This window comes from Octodon degus, unplaced genomic scaffold, assembly GCF_000260255.1.
Source record: "Octodon degus isolate 3935 unplaced genomic scaffold, OctDeg1.0 scaffold00012, whole genome shotgun sequence".
Lineage (NCBI taxonomy): Eukaryota > Metazoa > Chordata > Mammalia > Rodentia > Octodontidae > Octodon > Octodon degus.
The window spans coordinates 10,299,554-10,305,732 of NW_004524588.1; the positions used below are offsets into that span (position 1 = coordinate 10,299,554).

The window sequence follows — 6,179 nt, forward strand, 5'->3', positions numbered from 1 at the left end:
CCCTGTCTGGGTGCTGCCGTTGAGAGGACACAACTCTGCCTCTCCATTTGGGCCTCCATTCCCAAGAGATTTGGACTTGCTTGATGGAAGAAGAACAAAGCCATATGTAGTGGATTTTGGAATCATATTAATTTGCTACTACTAGACTGGTAGTTCTACGAGGTAGAACTACCAGTCTAGTAGTAGCAAATTAATATGTATTACAATCAGCTGTAATACATCAACCTAATAGAAGCTTGGCTTGTTGGGGCTCTCACACCTCCTCAAGAGGTGCACACCTTGATGTCTGCCACCTGGCCCTTCAGTCGCAGCTCTGCAGGTCTTGCTTTTCTTACATTCCTTTCCACTTTGCTACACTCTCCACAGAACCCCCAGCCATGGATCAGCTTCCCTATCCAGGGAAGCTAGATATTGGTGTGGAAAATGATACAAGTCCTGATGTTGCCCTCTTTTACTTATCATTGGCTGACTGGAGATTTCCTAATCACACAGCCTTCTGTGAGGCACCCACGGTGGTATCAGTAGTCCTTATAGTTTCTGCTCATAGATCACTCCAGATTTCCCTGCAGGCCATGCCACTATTTTCGTCAAAAGTTGAGCTATATCAGTTAATGGAGAGATGAAAATCTACTTTGTTTCTTACTAGTTAAGAGTTTCTATTTGTTGTTCCTACCCTCGCCAAGCACTAGAAGGAATTATTGGTTATTTCGGAACTTAGGTTTCAACCCATAAAACCATGTAGTATTTGGAATAGAAACAAACTTCATATTGGCTTTAAGATTTAAGATACTTTTAGGTAGACTCAAGGAATCATCTCCTGGCTGCCATTTTCTTCATTTCTTTTCAAGTATTTCTTAGATGATTTAGTGGTTTCTGAGCTTCACTTTTCATTGAAATTGTATATGAGGGTTTGATCAGTGGGAAAGAATCTTCAATATGTAAACAGACTTTTCTAACACAAAATAAAGCTTCAGAGTTTGTTCAGCCAATGTGAGTTATGTCTTAAGCCAGAGGTGAAACAAATCAATTGTGGCAAGTACATTTGTGGAAACCACAAGACCCTGAATTGAAGGCAGCTTATTGCAGTGATTTACAAAGAATTAGTTTGCTAGCAATCTCTTTCGTGTGGGAGAAGTGAAATGCAAAGCTAATATCTTTGTTGTTATAATTCGGATCTTGAAGGTCCCGCAAAGGCCTGGCTTAGTCTGTGGTCTGCCTCTATGGGCAGTTGGTGGGTCTGTTACCAGATGGGGCCAAGTGGAAGCAAGTTTGGTCCCCGAGGGAACCCTTAGAAGATACATGAGGGTTCCCTTCTTGCCTCTGCTTTCCAGGGGCCAGGAGCTGAACAGGTTTCCTTTTCCTGTAAGCCCATTCCCTCCATGATGTGCTGCCTCACCATAGGTCCAGCAAATAGCAGAGCAAGAATCCACAACTGAGGCAGAGGCAAGAGACCTTTTTTTCTTTGCATTTGTTTTTTTCAGGTATTTTTGTCAGGTCAATGGAAAGTTGGCTAGTACATCTGTCTGTTTAAATTCAAATTTTATTTAAAAACCCTCATCTTCCCTTCTGTTCTTGCCCTATAGACATACATCAGCTCATACACATGAGGTCACATTCTGGTTTTCATAATGCTTTATTGCAAAGAATGATAACAATGAGAAAGAGCTTTTCAAAGGAGAGAATGGTAGTAATAATGGGTACCACCAAATCTAGAGATTTCTTATAAAAATGTGATATTCAAAGACACAAAAAGTAAATACAAAGTGGTGAAATTCTGAGTCAGGATGCTGGTATAACTTGATAATATAGGAGGGAGGATTTAGAATCAGCCAGGTTCGTCTCTGCATCACAGCCCTGATTCTAGCCATATAATCTATTTGAGTCTCTGTCTCTTTTTCTGTAAAGAGAGATTAGCAGCAGCCATAGCTAGAGTAATATTTTCAAGGTACCCACAATTGGCTGTCACTTAATTAAATTAGAAGAATTAAAGTCAGATGTATAGATAAGATGGTAGTTGTCATTTTAAAGTAATTTAACAAAATAAAAAATTAGTTAATATATTTTATTATGATACTAGTCCTAGAAAGCATGTGGCAGATATTTTTCCCTAATTTTTACCCTTCAAGAAAAATTGAGCTATCAATACTATAATGGGTTTAGCAGTTTTAATAATGTTATGCAGCTAGTGTAGGCCCAAGGGACTTAAAAACCAGTGTTCAGGTTTTATCTCTGAACCTAATTAAAGATCTACTAATTGCTATTAAAAGTTGCCAAACCTCACAGATGAATGAAGTCAGTGTTGTTTGCCTAGTGGAGCCTGCTGATAGTGCACCCAAGGGACTCAGCCTTGTTGCGGTCCTGTGCTGGCAGGGCCTGGAGTCTTCCCACCAGCACCCACTGGTTTCGATGACTGCAGGACACTGCTCAGTGGGCTCTGTGACCAGCGCTGGGCTTGGCTCACATTGGCTCCTGAAACACTTGCAGAGATTCACCAGTGGCTCAATCCCAACGTCTGGGAAAACAGACTGCCCCATTAAATGTACACAGTGAACCAAACATGAGCCCCGTTTCATAAACATTAAAATGTAAATCAGAATACCTGAGGACCCTGAGGTCTGCTTTGTGACCTTCCACATGTTGATTCAATCAAGACCTCCCCAACTCTTGTTCCCTGCATCCTGCAGAGTCATCAGTGGCTCCCAAGAAAAGGTGTGGTAAAGGGCCAGGGAGATACTCTTGGGGCACTGTCTGTCAGTGACTAGACTGATCATCTCTCTTGGTCCTTACCGATAAGCTGCAGTTCTTTTCCTGTTTCTCCACTCTTCGTAAACTATTTTATTCTTCTCATTCTTTATTCAGTGGTATGAGACAAGGACAGAATGCTAAGTGCTATATGTATAAAATAAGTAAATTAATATTCTGCTAGTATTTGCTACTCCCTGTGTGTTCTGTCTGTCCCGGTGCTTCAGTCCCCTTCACTGCAGGTGGACCACTGTAGGAAGCAGCCTGCGCATGAGCCTTGTGTCAGAGTGAACCGGCAATGAGAAACCCCACCCCATTTTGTGAATTGCTTCTTTTCATTGACCAAATTCAAGTGTGTAAACTTTGTCTTATGACCAAAAAAACCTTTATGTGGTGTCTCATCTGGAATATTTCTTTTCTCCTTCCTTGTGTTAAAACCAAACAACATTTATACTTGCAGATACTTCATATAAATATTAAAAGTTGGATATATGGAAACAATTAACTTTTTTATTATGTGAAGGAAACTTGGGAGGTGACAGTTCAGAAGATTCTGATTGGCAGCAGTTTTTATGTTTCTCAGTTGGCTTTCATTTAATTAGAAGAACTCAAGTCAGAAATTAAATATTCAGATTCCATTGATAAGATTTTCTTTTAGTTTCTAAATCAAGTAGACTATGGAAAGCAGATTGTGCTGTTACATAGAATGGTATAATATGTATTTAAGGTTAATGTTAGACTTTGCCTTAACGACAGAGTGGCTTTCTTTTGTTTTAGGTTTTTTGTTGTTGTTTTTAGTTGTTTGTTTGACTGTTCTTAATTTATTTGGTACATGGTCTCACTACGAAGTTCTGACTAATAGTGATCTTCCTGTCTCAGCCTCCCCAGCACAGGGATTACAGATGTGTGCCAACACGCCCGGTTTCAGCCCACATGGCATGCAGTACCAGGGATTGAACCTGGGTCTTGTCAGACAGGTGCTTAGACTGCTGAGCTCTCTCCCCAGCACTGTGTTTTAGGTTTTGATATGTCACTTGTATGTGTTTATAGAGGACCCACACACACACAGTAAACAGACTGTAAGAGCAAAAAGGCTTCCGTAGCTATGATTGTCTAGTGTTCGTTGGGGATGTAAGAGAAAGCCCCACCTAGTGATTTAATAAATAACTTACAGTCCTTCATTCCTGGTGACCACCAAATTTGTGGGAGCATAGCTATCTTAGCCAGAAGGGCTTGTCTTTTCTTATACACCACTTTGCATCTTAGCAGCCTGGCTGGTGGCTGGGCAGGAGAGTTCCCAGGAAGGTGTGCCCACAGCCCTAGTGGCTGCAGAACTCATAGTAGACGCCTGTCACAGTGATGGTCTTGTATCATTGCAGTGCCTGTCGGTGTTTGACTGATCAGACAGTTGGAAGAAACCTTGAATGTCCTTAATTAAGTGAATTTTTTTTTTCTGGTTTCAGATGTAAGATGACAGTAGTTAAAAATAAGAGAACAATTTCTCCCAGCTCTCTGTTTTTTACCCTACCTGAGAGTGAATCCCCAAATACCTTGATATGGTTTATAGGGGAGCATGTTAGAGAAGAACAGATTTATTTACAAAACAGCTTGAGTATAGTGGTGTCCAGATATACCTGGAAATACTATGAATATTAAGAAATTGACTAACACAGTGGCATTTACATCTGTGACAAGACTTTCATGAAAGGACCGGTGAAGATGCAGATTGTCAGTTTTTTATCTGCCTCCTGGAAGCATTTTTTAGATACTGGGGAGTGAAATCAGGGCTTCAAACATGCTCTCCCATTGAACTACATCTTCACCCCTGAATTTGTTCTTTTAAATTTAAGAATGAAGAGCCAGATGTGGTGGCACATATCTGTAATCCCAGCAGGAGACTGAGGCAAGATCACTGTTCAAGAGCAGCCTGAACTATATGCTAAGATCCTGTCTCAGAAGAAGAAGAGGAAGAGGAAGAAAAATAAGAGGGGAGTGGGGAGGGGAAGGAAGAATGAAGAAAAACTCAGTGTTAGCTATAGGTTCCAAAACCACTATCCTTTAAAAATAGCTCTTTAGTGTAATTTATCATGCTTAATGGTAAGCAGGATATGGTGATACACACCTGTAATCCCAGCATTCTCTAAGACTGAAGCAGGAGGATGGCAAGTTAGAGCCCATCCTGGGGAACTTAGAGACTTAGCTAGTTTCTGTCTCAAATAATGAAAAGATCTGAGGACTTAGCTCAGTGCAGAAGGCCCAGGTTCAGGCCCAAGTACTTCCCCATACACATACAAATAGTTTTCCAAATGTTATTAGAATATATTTATACATGTAGTCAGAGCAGTTTTGAAAAACAACAGAGTAGAAGGACAGATACCACCCAATTTCAAAACTAAGTAATCAAGATGCAGTCTGGAGTGGCTAATCTTGATTATTATCTTGATCAGTAAGAAGTTCTGGCTGCATCCACAGAGGTCAGGGATGTGTGACCTTCCAGACTATATCTGGAACCTGATGCTCAGTCCCTAGCTTTCTGCTTCCTGGTACCCTGAGCTGAGCACCTGTCCATGCTGTGTCCTTCCTCATGATGTTCATGCTTTGGAGCCAGCAAGTATGGACTGAACTGTGGGCTAAATTAAGCCTCCCTTCCTTTGCGCTTGTGCCAGAAACAGAAACACTGACCAGTACAGCATTGGGAAAAGGGTCACCAGAGCAGTGTGACAGCATGGGCTAGAAATGCACCCATGCACAGAACCAGCAGAATTTCTGTGTGTGTGTGTGTGTGTGTGTGTGTGTGTGTGTGTGTGTGTGTGTTTGCTGGGAAGCATCAGAGGCACTGTGATGGAAAAGAGTAGCCTTTCTGTACTACTGTTAGGACTGTTAGACATTCATATGGTGGAAAGGGAACTTTGACCCATACTTTGTATGCCTGTCTCAGTTACTTTTCTCTCTTTTTGGGACAAAATACATGACACCCAAAATTAAGGAGAGGTTTATTTAGCTCACAGTTAGTGGAGGTTTCAGTCCATACTTGGCTGGCTCCAAGGCAGAGTGATACAAGGCAGAGGGCCACCATTCATGGAGGCAGAAAAGAGCAAAGGGAGGGGTAGCAGCTGTGGTGGCTAGCCAGCCTCTTTCTCCTCCTTACATTTGTGTGCAGCACTCACACCCATGATCTCAGCACTGGATCATGAATTAATCACAAACTCAAGAAGTCGCCCCACTGACTACATGCGGCTTTGAGGGGACACCTAGATACAAACCATAACAATACCTAAAATAAAAATGAAAATGCATCCCCAATTACCACCAGATTTTTTTGTAAATTACACTTAAATTTGAAGCTATAAAACTTATAGAAAAAATTAGGATATAATCTTTGTGACGCTGATTAGGTGGAGATTTCTTAGCAATAACACCAAAAGTATAGTTTAAAA

At 41.2% G+C, this 6,179-nt stretch overlaps 1 protein-coding gene across 7 annotated transcripts in view; it reads left to right on the top strand.

Moving 5' to 3' along the window:
• Plekha5 (pleckstrin homology domain containing A5) overlaps window positions 1–6,179 on the top strand; it is a 253,614-nt gene that overhangs the window by 69,474 nt on the left and 177,961 nt on the right. The gene's annotated exons all lie outside the window — the stretch shown is intronic.